The 17,636-nt window shown below is 41.3% G+C and overlaps 1 protein-coding gene across 2 annotated transcripts in view; it reads right to left on the bottom strand.

Annotated features, from left to right (window-relative positions):
* LOC136760280 (protein PALS2) overlaps nucleotides 1-13,415 on the bottom strand; it is a 41,691-nt gene extending 28,276 nt beyond the window's left edge. Inside the window, exon 1 of one of the 2 annotated variants that reach the window (XM_066715607.1) lies at nucleotides 13,391-13,415. The gene's annotated coding sequence lies outside the window, so the exon portion shown is untranslated. The remainder of the gene's footprint in view (nucleotides 1-13,390) is intronic. The other variant, XM_066715608.1, reaches the window with a different exon arrangement.
* Between the last annotated feature and the right edge of the window lie 4,221 nt (nucleotides 13,416-17,636).

The following is a 17,636-nucleotide window of genomic DNA, read 5'->3' as shown; positions in this document are numbered from 1 at the left end:
CCGTCAGGAGAAACAGGGTCTTCCGTCAGCTTGCTGCGGTGGAACAGCCCCAATTATTCTCCCGTCCTGCCATACCCACAATTCCCTCACGTTTCCCCTTGGATGCGCTCGACATACATGTCCCTGACCTCTAGCCTAAATCATGGATGACCGTGTACCAACCATGAAAAACATTAGCACAAGCCTCTGGCATAACAATACCTAGTGTGGTCACAATTAAGTTGTTTACTAAACATAAGGTATCGTAAAATACAACAGGGTTCCCATAATACAGGTTTTGTCTTCAATAAAACAGACCCTTAAGACACAGCTTGTCAAGATGTATTGCTTATAATAATAATATATTGCTGCCTGTAAGCAGCATTGTCTTCAACCCTCACACACTGACCCACACTCCTGTTTTTCTGCAGTTTGAAACACTTCGAACAGTTTTCCCATGCAAACCTTGGCAGCCCATCCCAGCTGTATTAGGACACACTAAGCTTTTGAGGGGAAGAATATGTACAGTTCATAATGTTTATACAGTTTAAGACTACAGGCTGGGAAAGCATGAAGTTTCTTGTGAATTTCAAGACATTTACATCACCTACAATAGCGCATCAGGAATAGTCAAGTCAAGGCAACACCGAGATTAAAGGAATAAAATATGTATCAAATCATCTTCAATAAAACAGACCACTGCATACAAAGATTTGTTTTTACTGCCTACATGACGGGGGGGAAGAACTACTGCAGCCTTAGTGCTCTGGACGTCTGTGGGACAAGTTTCGGACCACAAAACTTCATGTATTGTTATAGTGTATTATTTTTACTATTTTGTAACCAAAATATGCACATTTCTGTGGGATTTTTAACAATAGTTTAAACAAAACAAAGGTGGAACCAGTTACTGATAGTCATTAGTGTTCAGCACAATTCAGGCCCGGTCACAGCAGGCTTGCCTCACCAATGTGTTATGACCACAATGCACTTCCAAAACTAAACACGGGTTACCTGGGTTATATTGTGTGCAATGCAAATCTGTGTCAGCTGTGTTTTGAGGATTACTGCCTTAATGTTGGCCTTAACATAGCTGGTCTACACAAGAGGAAACCTGAGCAACCAATGAAGAAAAAAGGTCTCTACAAGTCTGAATAATGTGGGCTCCATGTTTGAAGATTGTAAACTCAGATCAGTCCTGTATAAAATATATTATTATTATTATTATTATTATTATTATTATAATAATAATAATAATAATAATAATAATAATAATAATAATAATAATCTAGGAGAGCACATATTTGTAGTCATTAGTCCTGCCTATTAGTAATGCAAAGTCAAGGGCAGGGTATCCGTCTGTCAACCCAGATTAAGTGAATAATAGAAACTGAGACACCAAGTGAAACCACCCCATGAATGCCCGACTGCGTGTGCTCAGCGTATTCATATTCCAGTAGATTTGAAGCTGCCTCTAGCGGTGCGGGGACCCCCAGAGAGACACAGGGACCGTGTCTCTCTCCATATCCATCTGCTCTTCTCCAGGCAGCATCTGAAGCTACTCTCACCAGCACTGCATTACAGCTCCCTCTCCAAGTCAAGGGGGTGGGGAAAATCAGATCTAAAACCTACTGTGAATTGAAATACCATCGGGTTCGACAGCACACAGAGAATAATAGAGCAGAAACAGGAGTGTAAACAGTTCGTCTCCTATTAATCATCTCCACGTCGGCGGCTGGCTTTGAAAGCACCAGAGACCCACAGGCTGCTCAAGCAGGTATGCTGAAGAGTTCTTACCCCAGACTCGAGAGACAGTGAAGTGTGCCCTACCAAAATAAAAACAGACTGTATCCCAGTGCGGGCTACAGGACAGCATTTATCCCCTGTAAGACTGGGAATTGCATGGAAGCCCAGCTGGGAGAGAGAGCCTAGCGAAAAACAGCCACACACCAAAAAAAAAAAAAAGATAATATATCTGTTGGCAACCTGGTGTGCAGCAGAGTGTCGATGAGGGATGAGGAGCAGTTTAAGTAAGGAGGCGTGCTGATATACTGCGCCTTGGTGAAGCCCCTAGAGAAAACGGGGGTTTCCCATCTAATTAAAGAAGTCTTAATTATTAAACACATGCCGCAGACAAGGTGAGGAGCTTCTCTGGGGCTCGTGGCACCTCTGGCTCTCCTGTCTAGAGTTTATTGGCGTCTTCTTCCAAGACAGAGAGCTGCCAGCTGGATTACAGAGAAGGTTACACACTGTGAACGCAGGCGACTGTGAAGAGCAGACTCGTGCTGCGCTGTTGGGGGGGCGGGGATACGGAGCACACGCCTTTCTCTGCTTCCACGGGACGTGCAATAATTACTCAATCACTGGTAATTACAACCTCTGTAATTAACTCGTGCTCAATTAGGGTCGACATTAACATTTCCCTAGCAGATATTTATTCCATGCCAGCAGCGGTGCCTCACATCGAGGCTCTATCTCAGATACTGAAACAAGCTCTTTTAATCAACCTAAACTTAAAAACCTAAACCTAAAAGTTCAAACAGGAGATTTACACCATCCAGGCCTCTGTGCTTTAAAAGGCAGACAGAGGAAGAAGAAATGCTGAAAACCAGGCAATGTCCAATGCTGGTGCCAGGAAAGGATAAGCCCATAATCAAAAAGACCTTGAGCCTCCCCCCAATTAAAGCCAACACAATTAGTCATTTTCTTTTGAACTCCTACTGTAAAGATGTCATTACACACATTTGTCTACTTATCTCTAGGAAAGACTTGGTGAGACATGGTGTTAAATCAATAACACCTACCTAACAGTCATGGCAAGGGTGCGAAGCTTCCCAAGACATGAAAGCACTAGGCACAAGGCACAACTGTACAACACTCACCCCGGGTTCAAGATCCAGCTACACACAGGTGGACGGCTTGACCAGAGGTATGTTACAGGGGTGTAGTGCGTCAGCCGCTGTCCACAGAGCCGCGGCACTAATCCGCAGTGAGTCACAGTTCAGTCAGCACGGCCGTTCAGATTGTATGCAGACACGATGAGAACATGACTTTCCTTTCAGTCATTAAACGCATTGTTGTTAACATGCATTCCCTTACATAAACAGTGGCCTTTATTTGATTTCTTTTGTCAATAAAATATGCTTCCTATTACAAATGACTGGCAGGGTAAAATAAACTGTGCATTCATGTTTCAAGGAACAAATAAAAACTCAATGTACACAAACCCATAGAAGAATAAAAAAGGATGTACTGCAGCAGCTTCACTGATAAGTTCAATTTAAAAGCTACATTTGCTTTCATTTGTTTCACTGCAGCACAAGGGCTTTTCAATTTTCTTCAGCATAACCTTGTAAGCAATACGTACATCAGAATGGGAGTCAAAAAAATGTGTTAGTCACAACTCGCATACCCTGTACAATAACAATATTCCTGACATTTGACATCTACAGATGCAAGACGATGGAAAACCTACTGACACAATTTACCTACTGAAAAATCAAATGCTATTTTATAGCCTACGTATGTTAAAATGCAAAAGTAATTTGAGGAAGTCAGAGCAAACTACAGCGTACTGAAATACATTTAACTCAATCATAGCTTTCAGCTGCAAAAATACTGCATGTTCCACAACTCAGATTTCATTTTCCCCAAGATCCATAGAAGTAGTAGTAACCCTCGCTGTAAGACTGCCTATAAGAGAGATGTGATTGAGGTCCTTTTCCATGCAATTGAGAGTAAAGGCATGAAATCAAAAAATTCCTTCTGGAGAAATAAGATAAAATTTCTGCAAGTGTAACAAATCTGTGCTTTAAGCTTTTCAATGGCAACAATACATTTGAATACTTCAAATGTAATAAAATCCACACTAGCCAGAAATTAGCTGATCAGGACATGTGTGATTTGTGTTCAACCTTTCCCTGATATGGGGTCAAATTGTTGTTTCAACAAGGATGCAAATCTTCCTGTAATAGTTCTTGATTTCCTTATTTTTCACCAGGTTTTAGTAAGTGCAGTAATTGGTACATTACAGTAGTTGTGCATCATAGCCACGCCATTATGTAATTACAATCACACACTAAACTATTATTGGAACTGAAAGATATGGGAAAGAATGTGTTATATAAAAATCCTTACACCCCAGGAGGAAAAAGAAGGGGAAAAAAATAATGGCTATAGAGCTATTAGTGGAATTCCGGAGCAAATTGCATGCACTACAGCACTTAATCCCCCAAAGTCTGCGAGATCCTCTACACTGCGATGCTTGTTAAAACAAAATTGTGTTCGCTGGTTAGTGGTCTCAAAATTCGACATTCAAAAAATAGACTTTTAAACTAAACCAAATCTTCAGTTCTGGAGATTAATGTGCTGAATCCCTGAACTAAAAGGATGCTGGGTCTCTCACACGAGCCTGGAGAGTACTGCAGCAAATGATAAACAAAGGTCCCGACAATAAGGGGAAGCATCTTGCAGAAGCTTAATCAAGACTGTCCTTTGCATGCACAGCCTGTCAAGACTGCCCTCGTCCACAATAAATCAGGCTGGCATTTAAGGTGGTGCTGGACAGGAAAAAAGGATTGTTGTCTTGGAACAGCAAAAGTGGAGAAATCGCCTGCAGTAACGTAGCTGGTGGGTCAGTCCACGATCAATCTGGAGGCCCTAACAAAGCGACGTCTCGGACTTTAACAAGACTCTGCCCATGGGGTTTTACATCAGAAAAACACAGGATTTCACAGTTGACATTCAAGCCGACTAAAACAGGACAGGACAACAAATTTGGGCTGTAATAAGGCTGGAAGGAAAGGAAGGATGCAGCAGAAAGAAATGGAACATAGCATAGTCTGAAAGTGCAGATTGCAACGAAAGTCTTTGGGGGGGAAAAGTATTCAAATTAGGGCTCAAAGTTTGTGTTTAGAGGGTTGATGCTGCCAGCTGGCTTGCAATGGTTCAACAGGAGGTCTGTAGCTTCCAGAGTTCATTAGATACCATAGTAAAGGACACAGTAAGACTGAAATCCATAGAACAAACTCATTTATGCAGCGGACAACTTCGCAGGCTGGCAGAGCTAAGGATTTGTTGCGTACACTTTCAAAATAACTGGCTTACCTATGCTCTGGTAGTAACTGTCCCTCGTGCCATATTCGTCTCTTGTGTCCAGAATTAGCCCCTTCTATAAGACTTGTCTAAGTGTTTCATGATCTCTACCTCTGGGGTTTTGGATTTCCTGGGTGTATGATTTAAAATACATGTACAAAACAGTTGAATTTCACTACCAGAAAGAGATACGCCACAGGGAACAAACTACCCGTACGAGACATCTCAAATACGGGGACCTGAGGAATTTCAAAATGAGCTTCTCATTTAAGATTTAAGCACTTTATAACCAGGAAATCTCTTGTGTTTATTCTTTTACATCTTGTAAACCACTTGTGCTTTGCTCAGTGTGCTACAATTCTCCTCTTTTTCAATATTTTATTAGGCTGCAAATACTAGGACAGAAAGGGAAAGTGTGTTTGTGAGTGAGTGTCCGTCCATCTCTCCATACATCTCCTACATGTTCATCCCTGTAAAAAAAAAAACATTCCAGCTGCTATTCTTGACTAATTTTCCCTATTGGTGGGGAGTGGGAGAGGAGGGAGTCATCAGGAAATAATGGAAATCATTTTGTGCCATGATGCTGCCATTGGCTGGCTCTGGCGATGGCAGGGCCTATGGGTTTTCCAGTTCACTGCCCATCCTGAGAGCAGTTGCTACGCAGCCAGAAGAAACAAAGCAGATTAAAGAGGATGAAAGAATTAAGTGTTCCCATTTGAACAACATAGTTCAAAAGATCCGCAACCATTTACTTCCATTATTGATCATTCAGCACATTCCCCAACTGAACGATGAGAAGCTACTGCCAATACACTACACTTTTTTTGCAACGTAGACGAAATCATGATAGGCAGAACTGACAGATACAAGTAGGGAGGGAAAGAACTAGGCATTACCTAAAGACATAGCTAGAACCATACCAAAACAAGTCTTTAGTGATGTATCTAAGATGGAAACTATTCCTCAAAGAAAAATCTACCGTCATGCACCTAATTTGAAACTGACTGTCAATGGTTTGATTTGGTACCTGTTCATATCTGTAAATAATAGGTCTCATTTCCTACTGGTTTCTTTGTGTACCAAAACATGCTGCTTCTGGGCCACAGTGTCAAAACACACCAAATGGGGACAAAAACGTTGATATTTTGGGCATTTCCTATCAGGCAGGTATTTCAAATGCTGGGGGGACTGGGACAAAAAGTCAACTACCTACACAGCTTAATGATTGTGTTTCAAACTACATATTGAATTGATGATCAATTGCACCCATTTAGTATAATTGTTTAGTCATACACCTGACTATATGCCTACAAAATCCCTGACTGTGTACAAGTGTACCTAGAAGCATTTATGCTGTTTTGAAGGCAAAGGGTAGTCACACCAAATATTGATTTGATGTAGATTTTTCTTCTGTTCACTCACTTTGCATTTAGTTCATTGATAAATATAATCTATTAACCTGTCTATTTTTGAAAACATTCTTACTTTACAGCATTTTTTCACACCTGCCTAAAACTTTTACATAGTACTGTATATAGATTTGTACTTCCTGTACGGCAGACAATTAATAAGACAGCAGTTTTAACCTATTAATTATCAACTAAAATGGGAAAGATTGTTAACTTACGAATGCTGAAATGTAAACAAAAGATGAGACTCAGTTTTTAGATTGACTTCCAAGGTCACATTGCCCAGCTGAACTTTGCCCTGCCAATCATGAGGACAAACCCTGTTTCCATGTTACAGTAAGCACCAATGTTTAAGCCACACAAGCCACCTACACATTTATAATAAGCACATCATTATCCAAACTGCTAATATACTGCAAGGCCAAAAAGTGCAAAAAGCCAGGTCTCGTTCATTTCAGGATTTTCAGTTTACATTTTTGAACATTTTAAACAACCTACTCAACACTTTGAAGAGGCAAGGATTTTTATTGTGAAACAACAGTTAATGAAAAATAAAAAACCTGAAATGTCTTGGTTAGAGAAGTATTCACCCCCATGAGACAATACTTTGTAGAACCACCTTTGACAGCAATTACAGCTGTGAGTCTTTTGGGGTAAGTCTCTACCAGGTTTGCACATCTGGATTGTGCATTTTTGGCAACTGTATATGGGGAGTTTAAACCGGCAACACAAACTTATTAAGATAAACACACTATCATAGTAGGCTAGTTAGATGAAAAATTGGCAAAGGGAAACTAACAGGTGTGTACGACTCCCGCAACCACCAGTTCTGGCAGATTTGACTGAGCTTCAGTTGCATTGAAGCGAGGAGAGTTAAGACGCCCAAATCTCAATCACAATTCAGCTCAGCAACCGGCAATTAATCTTGTGTAAGGGTTACACATTCATGCACCCTCGAGCTGAAACACTGTGCTGAATTTTGCTTCTGTGATCAGAAGAGCATTATGATGTAAAATTAATATTCCCTGATATTTCATTTTGATCTGGGCCTTTGGTGCGCATTACAAAACAAGGTTAAATATTAATTAAAGGAATGACAGCATCTTGCCCATAATTCATGACAGCTTGAAAAGTATCTAATTATGCTTTTACTTATTTATTTCATTACCCAGATTCTTGCCTGTCATGTATCAGAATACACAGAGATGCAAAACCCATTTTAATTAATCTGCCTTTTTTCATAGGTTCAGCATTTAATCAATAAAGCATGTAAATTGTGCATGTAGCTTTTTCCTGAATGAGCAATATGAGGTAGAGGGCTTGTTCAATGTATTAGCAAGGCTCGTCAGATTGATTTGTACGCTGAACAGCAGCTTGTCAATACCCAAATGGACTTTCATAATTTCTGGTTACCAGCGAGGGAGTACTGGTGGTAAGTAAAACCATTAAACAAAAATTTGCTCAGCTGTCAACAACTACCACCAACATTTGAAAGGCAAATTAAAATACCTATGAGGCTGGCTGTGCCTGCAACTACGAAGAGAGCTCAAAAGATGTGAACATATCCAAACCCTTGATTTCAGACAATGTAATTCGGTATTTGGGGTGGTTTAATCAACCATTTCCCTAATGCTATACTTATTTCTCAGTAGTAATAAACGATAATAGCTACCTAACTTACATTTTCCTCTCTCTGAAGCAGTGAGACGTGCCAGCGAGGATGTTTATGTGCCCAGCATAAGAAAATCACACACATGGCCGGTGTGTGGATTGCTATATGACCATATTTACATAACATTTATTGTACTTAAGTTATTTATTTCCCGATAGGTAAATATAATGTTCAATAAATACAAATGCACACTTTTTAGGTGAATTTATAATAGCTGACCATAAGAGCGATCAAGATATTTGCCCCTCCACATAAATGAACGACACAAACAACTTGTACAATACGACAGGTAAGGAGAGTACAGGTTTCTGAAATCCAGAGGCTTACTGCTTCAGCCCAGCTTTGTGTGGAACAGCAGGATCTGTGCCCGTTTCCGCTCCCCCGACGGAGAGCTCAGTCAAGGAGGCAACCCTGACAGCGTTCCCAGCAAATTGAATCACAACATCAAAGGAGATCTTCAGCATTGCCAAAAGCCAATATGACTGGGGAGCACACCAGTGCAGAGGAGGTTAAGATTCAATTCCTTTCAATTAGTGTGTTTTGCAGCTTTTCCTTTCATTCACACACATCATATTGTTGTATTATTATTTTATTTGAGCACTGAATTCGCCAGTGTAAAGAGTTTATTTTGCTTCTTCCCCCCCCACTGTATGTAGGTCATAGCGTATGGCTCAAGCGATTCATTATAAGCGGATTAGGCCGTTTATGTCAGGATAAGGATACAATATGTGCACTGCATTTTTAGATCATACAAAAAATAAAAGACATTAATTTCTCATCAGTTTTAACCCCTCGATGATTATATTTGTTCTTGTATATGTGGTATGTATTTCCCCCCCATGACAACCATTTCCCTGCTGTATTTTTCCATCCACGTGGCGGGACCTTTCAGAACCATCAACCATTTTATCATGAGCAGCCAGTGTTTCAAAGACACTTCACCAATTAACTGTGCAGGCAGAAATTTAAGCCACACAAAAGCGATTCACAAGCTTTATGTCGACAATTTAAAAGAAGCCTTTTGACATTTCATTTTAAAAGGAAAAAACTAAGAAAGTCTACAAATGACTTATCTGGAGAAACCCAAGAGGCATTCTTTAGATTGGGTTGCATATTCCAGAGGCAGATAAGGGTTCCAGCATTGCAACAACCGCAGGTCTGCCGATCTATATTTTTGCCGGGCTATGAAACCATGTCAAATGCGTCTCCAGTCTCACGTGTGGGCGATTCAATAACCACTACAAGACCTTTTCTGTATGCCAACAGCAAATTCTCAGAGCCCTTACCCTGATTTTGTAGTGCTCCACAGATCCACACCACTTTGCGTCAAAGAGTGTCCCATTTCCTGCACCACTAGACTCCACTACTCCTGGAGTGTGTGCGAGGTGAGATGGCACAGCTACTTTGTCTTCAATATCATAAAAATAGAGTTGTATTGCTTCTAAGTAGTAGAAGTAGTGCAGAAAAAGATTAATGCATTACTTACATCTTGATTTCAGCCACAAACACACAGAAACATTCTTTGAGCATAACAGTAAGATATCAGAGCGCTTTGATCACTGCAAAGCCAACAGTTTTATCAGAGGTTCAGTCCAGCTTGGCCTGGCTGTGTCAGGGAACAGATATTTTACTGTGTGTCTTCCGGTCATAATCTCTCCACTCAAATATTAACCGTCATGTACTTTGGTAATGACTAACCAGAAATAAAATTTGTGCACGCTAGCAGTACGTTAACCTGGAAACAATAAAAAGCATCCTGCCCTCTCATTTAAATGATTAACCCTGTAGTTCTTGTAAGTTAATGTGCTTTTGTCATTTAAAAGTAGAAACATTAAATCTGAGTCATGGATTTTACATTGAAAAAAAGTCATAGAACATGTTTTTGTGGACGTTGTTTTGCCTGAAAACAGATGGCAATCGACAACACTTTGGGTTTCTATTAGGCACACATTAACATATTGTACACAAGTGTAGCTACATTACTGCGGTTTGGCACATATACACAGATAATTTTTGCCAAGAATAAAAAAAAATGGTAAATATATACAAACACACAGACATTTACATATGGAGTGTTTGCTCATTTTGTTTCAATAAAACGCTCTTGCTGAACAAATCTCAAGTCCAATCACCACTGCCAAAAAAGATCGCAATACTCCTTGAGTTAGCCCTTGACTTGCCTGACTGGAGGAGTGTAGTAATGTAGTTTTGCAGATGTTACTACAGCAGAGAAATCAGGCATTATCAAAGCTGCTGTACTGGAATTCAAACCACCTGACAGACGGCTGCTGAATGTCAATAAAGGCCTGTCCTGAGCTATACACTGCTGTATAGGAGTCACTATATAAGCAAACCATGTAGACCAACCAGTAAGTGTGTCCTACTGCACTATTTTGAATGATGCCTCCACTACTGAAAAAAACATGATTTTCAAAAACATAAGAAAGATCTAATACTTGGTTTTGAAATTTCTGAACATCAGAGATGTGGGTTTGTCTGCAGGGAATGATTCACTTGCAGCTCTGCACAGTTGCTTTATTCAATCCACGTGGCTCCACGAGTCGAGGAATGTGCTTTGATTTGTCTATATCGGTAAATGTGGAATTTAAATAAATTAAAAAAGGATTTGTGTGCGGATTTAAGTCCTACAGCTACTATATTCCAAGGATCTGTAAAGTCATTGTTGAAGGGAGGAAGTTTTCAAAGTAGTTTAAAACTTAGATTAGAAGTCGAATTGACAAATTCAAATTTTTCCCTTAAGATACAAGAAATTATTTTTACTAAATGGAGCACAAACCAAAGCACATCAGAAGAGCTCATTAAAACCAAGATCAATGAAAATTTGGAATCATGGAAAAATCGAGTAAACATTTTGTTGGTCTTCGGGCTGTTGTGTTAAAAACAAGTCATATAGCCTACTGAAGTGCATGCTTCAAAGAAAACGTAATATAGATGTTATATACCCTAACAAATTAACTACTGGTAAGCGTTCTTATAGATGCAAGAATATGGAAAATTCTGCGTTCTAAAATGACACAATCCTACAAGTCATTTCTATACCAGTAACAGCTTTGGCCTTTGTTCATAAAAAAATAATCTATTAGCCATTCTTTGGTCATTTATAATTAATCCACTTTGAACATGCGTCTCTTATTGACTTGCTGACATTATCCCTGTGAAAGAGTTTCATATTACTAATGGGTGGTTGCTTAAAAAAAAAAAGACATTATGTCATCATAAAGCAGGACCACAGTCTTCCAAAGCTGGCAACCCTACGGCCCTGCAGAACCTCGAGACTCAGCAGATTGAGAGAGCGCCTTCCTGCCCTTTGCAGTAACACAAGCGCAGGTGTCAAACACAGAATACCCCCACATTTAGCCCAGCACAGCAAAACACCCCAAGATCACACTCCCTGGCTCACCGAAGAGCTCACTTTCTGACACACCAGAGAACAATGAACGGTCGGTGGATATCGCCTCTGCAGCAGGTCTGGACAACGGCAGCCTGGCACAGCTCCACTAGCCACTGCTGGGAATTCATCGAGTCATATTAGCAATGTGCGTGCAGCTCCCAATCCAGGAACAAAAAAACAAGCACAGCAAGAAAAGTGTCGGCCTATACCAAGGCTTCTTAATATCCTCGACACGACCGGGATTCACAGCTCAGTGTTCCCTGACAAAGCGAAAGAGACCGCTTATTTGTTTCTGAAACCCTGCAGGAATTGCACAACCATCCCAGGTTCTCCAGCAAAGACAGCCACAGTCACTATTTTGGGGATTCACAACCTTTCAAGAGCGTCCTATCAGGTTCTCGACAAACAAAAGCGTCAGTAACAAACACCCAGCGGAGTCCAGTTTCACACAGGCCTTGCACAGTAAGTGTTAAAACTAGGTCAGATGGGAGCATTGAGTGTGGCACAGGATAATAGAAATATTAAAATATCATGTGGCTTTTTCAACACCAGGTGCATTGCAACTGCTCTGCAGGAGGTGACTGGCAAATGCACGGCCACAAAGGAGCTTAGCCTTTCTGGCATCATTGGAACCTGTCAATGCATTCATCTTCTTGTATACATAGCTTTCCACTGTGAATTACATCTTTTATGATTGCACGTCCATGCAATATTGTTTTGGCGTGGGTTAAACACTATATCATCAAAGCCACACATGATTATATTATCATTATGCATGCAAAAAAGATATAGCCTATATTAATGCCCTCTAAATAATATCACTACCCAGCACACAAACTAACAGTTCGCAGTCTGTCTGTTCCCCCATCAGTGTTTAACTGTGCAGTAGTTCGTGTTGCACTGCGGAGCCGCGGTGACAGGAGCAGCCGGGGCGGAAACGCCGCACAGGCACTTCCCTGGCCAGCCCAAGCCTCTGTCGGCACTATTTGAATAAGTGGGCCTTTAACTCCCGGGCACATGTGGACCTGTTTACAGCCCGTCCAACTTTCCACAGCGGACCGGTCCAGCCGCGCCGGTCCCAACGGGCGCCACGTTTTTAACATCTACAGCCAAAGACAAGCACACGCCGTGGGACACACGTCCAGTTAGCCAACACCGCCGCCTCCAGGCGTCAGTTTCGCTGCGCTGACTGGACTGTCATCCTCTGCCCCCGGTCGCCCGCATGTCGAGGACCAGGGCTGGTCGGTGCACACGATCAATACACGAGTGCGTGTGCGGACACCCCTGACCCAGACCGGCTGTGAGTCCTGCGGCGCCGCAGGTATACGGGCCGGCACATGGACGGTCATTAACCCCCTCCATCCGCACCGCACTCCGCACGCAGGTCCCTCCGGCACGGCGGCGCGATTAGGCCCGTAATGAGCGACGGCAGGCTGGGGAGTCAGGAGTCTCATTGTCCCCAGTCCGTCCGCGCTGGGATGTGCGTGTTATCAGGATTTTACTACAAGTGCGGCCATTTTTGTTCCCCATTCATGCCAGCGCAGGGACACATGGCACGGCTCCCCCCCTGTCCCACACAGCCTCCCGGGACACCGAGACCCCCCCGGCCCGGGAGCGACGCGCCAGGCCACCGCCGCGCCGGACGAGCGCCTCTGCCCGCATCCACGCCGGGGCAGCGCCGGCACTTATCGCAGTCCGTACGGATAAAAGTAGCGCTTCTCCTGCGGATGCGACCTGACAGCGTCCCGTCCCCCCACACACACACACACACACACACACGGCGGGGCGGTGCGGGGCGGTGCGGGGCGCAGGGTGCTCTCTTACCCCAGGCGCTGCTGCGGGATCAGGGCGTCCCGGTCGCGGATTCAAACCCCCACAGAGCGGCCGGCTCTCCGTGCACGCAGCGTCAATCAAGCCTTGTGGCCACACCCCCTCCAGTGACGTGAGCGGATGAGGACGAATTGTCTTCCACACGCCCCCGAAGCCCCGCCCCCTTCATCCTAATGTGCCCAGTGCTTGATTGCGTTTTAAATTATTCACTATATATTGCGTGCTCGTTGTTGAGTGCTATAGAAGACAGTAAATGGACTTCATTCTTCTTCTGCTTCTTCTTCTATTATCATATACACATGTATTATTAATAGTAGTATTAGTATATATCCTATAGTGGAACATGTGAGTTATTTTACTGCCTGTGTATTAAAATCTGTTAAGGTTGATCAAGAATGATGCATTTTCATGACCCACAATTGCAGTGAATACAGCTATAATTGGAGCTGAATTACTCATCTTTTATATTGATTCTACAGTTTGCAAATATAAACAAATAGTTATTTCTATAGTTCAGTGTATAATTCTGCAACACATTGCCACTCGTACTGTTATGTTGTTTTATACAAGTGAATTATGTCACATGTGGGCTGTTCTTTTTCTTATACAGAGATAACTGAAATAAAGGTCCAGAGCAGGGAAGTATGCACTTTCAGGGCTTTCATACAAGATGTCTGATGGGAGGTTAATTTATTCATTAATTAATCAATCCCCAGCCCATACATACTAGGGAATAAGTATTAAATTGGTTAAATGATCATTCCTGTACTTACTTACTTACTTACTTACTTCATACTTGGTGTCCAATGTACGCAGATCTGGATATTTGGCAAGCAGACACAAAACCCAGAAAATACTTTAATGTTTTAGCACTGAGCCAAGTCACACCACTGGGATCCTTGAAGACTCACTCAGACACTGTGTTACATTTCATGAAAATGAGCTGGGAATCTCTAATTAGCCATGGTTTTGTTTTTCCTCTCTTATTCAAATTCCTGCTCACGTGCCCTTCATTCACATGCCCTTCATTCACATCACTGCATTCACAAGAGACCTCTCAGAAATGAAAAACGCATTCTTTCCCCCCACCATCACCTGACCAAGAAGACAGCAGCTTGATGGAGGCAAAACAACGCTCAGCTACGGAGGATTGGTTATAATAACACACTTACACAACCGTTCCTTTTTCTTATTAATACATGCCAACTTAATGGCTCTAGGAATAGGAAAATATGAGAGAATTCATCAGGAAAAAACAGACACTTCAGCCGAGGTAAACAGCTTGTTATTGGTGACTAACTTGTTATAAAAGAGCACAAACAAAGCAGGAGTCTCCTTGACAAAATGACTCAGCAGTGCGGATTCATGTGTTCAAGTAAAGCATGACCTTAAGTCCCTCTTTCACTGAAATGTTTTGTTGTTTTTAACCTCTTCTGGTTGCTAATGAACCCCCAGGCAAGGCCCTTTAAAGATTCAAACTGCCAGGCTGTTTCGCCTCATATGAAGACTCCTCTTTGATGTCATATGAAATTGAGCAACAGATCATTCATACCACAGTAAAGACATCAAAAGGTTTTTTATTATTAATTTATTTTACTTGGTTTTCTTGTATGGGTTGTTAGGGGTGTTTTGTATGTAGGCCTATCAGCTGCACATTGAAATAAATAACCCTGTCACAACATCTCTGTCTGGGTCACATGTCTAGCTGCCCTAGATTGACAGAAGCTGGGAGCATAAAAGTGAACCCCAAATGTGACCTTTTCCATGGCCTTGGCAGCAAGAGATTGTGGGAGCAGCGTTGTGGGCAGGCTGTTGTGTTAGATGATTGCATTTGCACTTAGTGTGTGTGCTGTTGGTGTCATGCTTGTTCAGCTGTCAGCGGTGCGGGCAAGGAGTGGACCCTCTCAGTCCTGGGCTGCCTGGTTCTGACCCTGTAAGAAAAAAAAACCTCTTTGTCTTCAACATTGTTCAGCCTGTCTCCCCGCCTAGTGGCACCACACTGTTACTGCGTATTTATTTTTAATGCAGTATATTTCCAGCTAATTTCACAATGGTTTCCCTACAAGCAATGTTTCTTTATCTACAATACACTTTTCACGCAGGATATGAGACTCAGGTTTTGCACTCACATTATTACAACTGTATGATTTATAAAATGGTGACGACGTTAGATATAAAACATTAAAAAGCATTGTTTGTGTGTGAGTGTAGTCTCAATTATTTATAAATAAGAAATGCATGACATTATTTACATCACATTTACATACATAATTTACACAATACAATAGTAATAAATGCTATAGTTTAAGATACAATGCAGATAGACAAAGTACAAGAAAATAAATGGAAAACATTAAGGTGCAGAGGCTGAATCTTGCGTGTCCGCTGGTGGGACAGTAGTTATCAGTGTCACCAGTAGGTGGCAGCATGTAGCCACCATTGAAGGATACGTTCCAAATTCATAACACGTTCTTGTACAATAATTATAATATTGCATTATTAATTCTAGTTTTTGACCACTCGGGTTTCTGCCTCTGTCTATGGACTAAAATCACAACCAGGGATACTAATTAGAACTACATTTCCCACCACTTTAATTAACATGTCTTTCGTTGATAAATGTTGGTCTAAATGAGTGTCCTCTGTGTGTTCAAATCAGATCAGAGGTCCAGAGATGTGTGACGGACTAATACAGCTACATTTGCCCAATAGGTTAACCATCATCTCATGGTGAATAAATGTTTAGTAGATTAATGCTGAATGAGGATGCTTAGAGGGCAAGTCTAAGATTAATGGGAGAACTCAGCAAAGGGCAATAGAGATCAATTGCCTTAACCTTCTCTCTGAAGCTCTGTAACTAATGAAGTAGGGAGTGTTGACAGAAAGCCTTTAGGTGTTGTTTCCACAGAAGGTTGTCAAAGATTAACATTTCAAAATACAGTGAAATGTTCAGTGTGTTTGAGGTGATTGCTGTTGAGCAGGAATAATTGATTTCCCAAACTGTAAACAAATAAATAAATAAAATAAAAATAGAGCTCATTAAAACTCTCTGCAAAATGAAGAAAACAAGAAGTTGAAACAATACCTCTTCAGCAGTTTTTCAGAATTGATCTTTGCTGATGGGGAAGTCATTTTAAAAGTGAGATTTATGTAACCGTATCGCTGCATTTATATTTTTATATGTGCAGAATATTTGAGATCAGCATATTTAGCAAACTGAATATGTTTATGTAAAATGTGTTACTATTAGAAAAGTAAAATACTGCTATTGCTGTTCTTATACTGGCTCATGTGAAGACAGGTTAAAGGAGGGTGAATGTTTTGAAGAGTGATTTATGAGTTATTAATGTCTTATGAACTTCCCGTCTGGGAAGAATAAATGACTTGCTTTGATAAAATATCAAAAAAGTCTAACCTTCCAGAGACCATATATTGTGAACAGGATTCTCTATTCTTGTCTGTAACTAGAAACAAAATTAAAACTATCCATAATAAAAGAATATTTGAAATTGTGTTAGCTTACAGCTATAGGGATTTCTATGTGAATATTACATTTATAATATTTATATTTAATTTGCAATTCTACTGGCTCCAAACACATGGAGAAATTAGGAAACTGGTGAATATATATCTCCTGACAGTAAAGCAATATACACTCACCTAAAGGATTATTAGGAACACCTGTTCAATTTCTCATTAATGCAATTATCTAACCAACCAATCACATGGCAGTTGCTTCAATGCATTTAGGGGTGTGGTCCTGGTCAAGACAATCTCCTGAACTCCAAACTGAATGTCTGAATGGGAAAGAAAGGTGATTTAAGCAATTTTGAGCGTGGCATGGTTGTTGGTGCCAGACGGGCCGGTCTGAGTATTTCACAATCTGCTCAGTTACTGGGATTTTCACGCACAACCATTTCTAGGGTTTACAAAGAATGGTGTGAAAAGGGAAAAACATCCAGTATGCGGCAGTCCTGTGGGCGAAAATGCCTTGTTGATGCTAGAGGTCAGAGGAGAATGGGCCGACTGATTCAAGCTGATAGAAGAGCAACTTTGACTGAAATAACCACTCGTTACAACCGAGGTATGCAGCAAAGCATTTGTGAAGCCACAACACGTACAACCTTGAGGCGGATGGGCTACAACAGCAGAAGACCCCACCGGGTACCACTCATCTCCACTACAAATAGGAAAAAGAGGCTACAATTTGCACAAGCTCACCAAAATTGGACAGTTGAAG

Source organism: Amia ocellicauda, chromosome 10 (genome assembly GCF_036373705.1).
Source record: "Amia ocellicauda isolate fAmiCal2 chromosome 10, fAmiCal2.hap1, whole genome shotgun sequence".
NCBI classification, from domain to species: domain Eukaryota; kingdom Metazoa; phylum Chordata; class Actinopteri; order Amiiformes; family Amiidae; genus Amia; species Amia ocellicauda.
This window is presented reverse-complemented; position numbering and strand designations above follow the sequence as displayed.